This window comes from Mus caroli, chromosome 5 (assembly GCF_900094665.2).
Source record: "Mus caroli chromosome 5, CAROLI_EIJ_v1.1, whole genome shotgun sequence".
In the NCBI taxonomy this organism is placed as follows: domain Eukaryota; kingdom Metazoa; phylum Chordata; class Mammalia; order Rodentia; family Muridae; genus Mus; species Mus caroli.
In genome coordinates this window covers 107,902,453-107,904,644 of record NC_034574.1, presented here as the reverse complement: position 1 = coordinate 107,904,644, position 2,192 = coordinate 107,902,453, and the positions used below count along the sequence as shown (strand labels likewise).

At 46.8% G+C, this 2,192-nt stretch overlaps 1 protein-coding gene across 3 annotated transcripts in view; it reads left to right on the top strand.

Moving 5' to 3' along the window:
- The window catches only part of Hnf1a (HNF1 homeobox A), a 23,705-nt gene that overhangs the window by 12,249 nt on the left and 9,264 nt on the right, over positions 1 to 2,192 (top strand). The gene's annotated exons all lie outside the window — the stretch shown is intronic.

The following is a 2,192-nucleotide window of genomic DNA, read 5'->3' as shown; positions in this document are numbered from 1 at the left end:
CATCAGATCCCATTACAGATGGTTGTGAGCCACCATGTGGTTGCTGGGATTTGAACTCAGGACCTTCAGAAGAGCAGTCAGTGCTCTTAACCTCTGAGCCATCTCTCCAGCCCTGATTTAAGAAGTTTTAAGAAGAAATATGTTGTGTCATGAACGTGAACAAGACAGGATGGCTCCAGGTGGCCTCTGGGACTTTAACTGACAGCCACACATTCATGGCTTTGGCTTTGTTTTCCCTCTGTCTTTCCTCTTTTCCTATTTTGTTTTGTTGTGGTTTGAATAGGCTAGCCCACATGTCACCCAGGCTAGCTTCCAATTCACTGGGCAGCCGACAATAACCTTGGACAGCTCCTCCTGGCTCCACTTCCCCAGTGCTGAGATCATAGGTGCATACCACTGTACCACCATGTTGGCTTGGTTCTGTTGTCTCTTCTGTGGACATCCTTTTCAGGGGGTTTCCTCCTAGGGGCGCTGATTGGTCCTAAGAGTCCTGTGCAGCCACCCAACCAGCTCAGCAACCTCAGAGGTGAAAGCAGCCTTCCAGTTTTCAGTTGAATGACTTATTTCAATAACAATTAAAAATTTTTTTAAAAGGCCTAACATACAAAAGTCCACAGGTCTTTTGTTGTTGGTAGTGAAGGTAGTGGGGTTTTTGTTGTTGCTGGGTTTTGTTTGTTTGTTTGTTTGTTTTGATTCAGGGTCTCACTATGTAGCCCTGGCTATCCTGGAATTCGTTCTGTAAATCAGGCAGGCCGGGAAGTCAATGAGATTCCCCTGCCTCTGTGTCCCAGCCATGAGCCACCATTGCTTTTTCTTTCTTCTTGAAACAAGGTCCCCCTGTAACCTCAGCTTATCTTGAACTTTCTATGCAGCATAGGATGGCTTCAAAGTTATAGTAATTCTCCTGCCTCAGCCTCCAGAGGGCTGGGATTTTAGTTCTGAGTGGCCACACTTGGCTCTCTCAACACATTTCACAAAGCTATCATAGCCACACAGCTTCCTAGTGGATGAAGAAGTGAGCAACTTCCTAGGGGCCCGTCCCTGGCAAGCGTAGTCACCCATCCCAATTTCCAACCACGGATGCTTCTGGCTAAGTTTTCACAATGGCACTATATGCAGTAGCTTCTTTTGCTCCATATTAGTTGTGTGAGATTCATCTGCGTGGTCCCTTGTCATTTCGCATGGGCCGAGTTCATTCCCTCGTGTGGAGGAGACAGTACTCTTCTTTAATGGATGTCTGGGTTGCTTCTGATCTCTTGATTCTGTGACCAGGACGGCTCAGAACACTTTTACTTGGGCTTTTAAGGAAAGGTGCATACTCGATCCTATTGGCTGTGGGATTACTGGGTGTTAGTGGCTCCAGCCCCAATGGCTGTGGGTTTGAACTTTAACCATCACAGTCTCAACATTCTAGATGTTTCTGAAATCTGTGTCAACACTTATTAATGCTGGTCTCTTCATTTTAGCCATGAGGTACCCACGTTGGCATTGTATTGTGGTTTTAACTTTAATTTTCTTGGTAACGCCTTACACTGATCTATTATTTCATTATCTTTAAGAAAGTACCTATTTTATTTAGGGCCAGTCATGGTAATGCACACCTTTAATCTTGGCACCAGGAGGCAGAGGCAGATCTCGGTGATTTCTAGACCAAACTGTAGGACAGACAGAATTACATAGAAAAGGGCTACTCTTTCAGAGGACTCGAGTTCAATTTCTAGTACTGACCTCATGTGTTTCAAAATCACCTCTAACACCTTTTTCAGGCCACTGTGGGCACCCACACACACACATCACACACAAACACACACACACATGAAAATGTATTAAAAATAAATAAGTGTTTCAGGTTTGGGGGCCAAACTATGGTCTCTGGTACTTCAAGTCCTGGCCGTGGCTCCTGCTCTCCTGTGACCAGTCTGAGTGTGGACAGAAACAAGATGGCCACCTCAGAGGCAGTGTGAGTGGGTGGGTGTGACTGGGCCAGGCTGCCTGCCTCTGCCTCTTGAATGCTGGTATTCATGGTACCAAGTCCCCTTTTAGCACGGGGTGGGGCTTAGCTTTGGATTGGACTAAGAATTCACAGCCGGGCGGTGGTGGCACACGCCTTTAATCCCAGCACTCGGGAGGCAGAGGCAGGCGGATTTCTGAGTTCGAGGCCAGCCTGGTCTACAAAGTGAGTTCCAGGACAG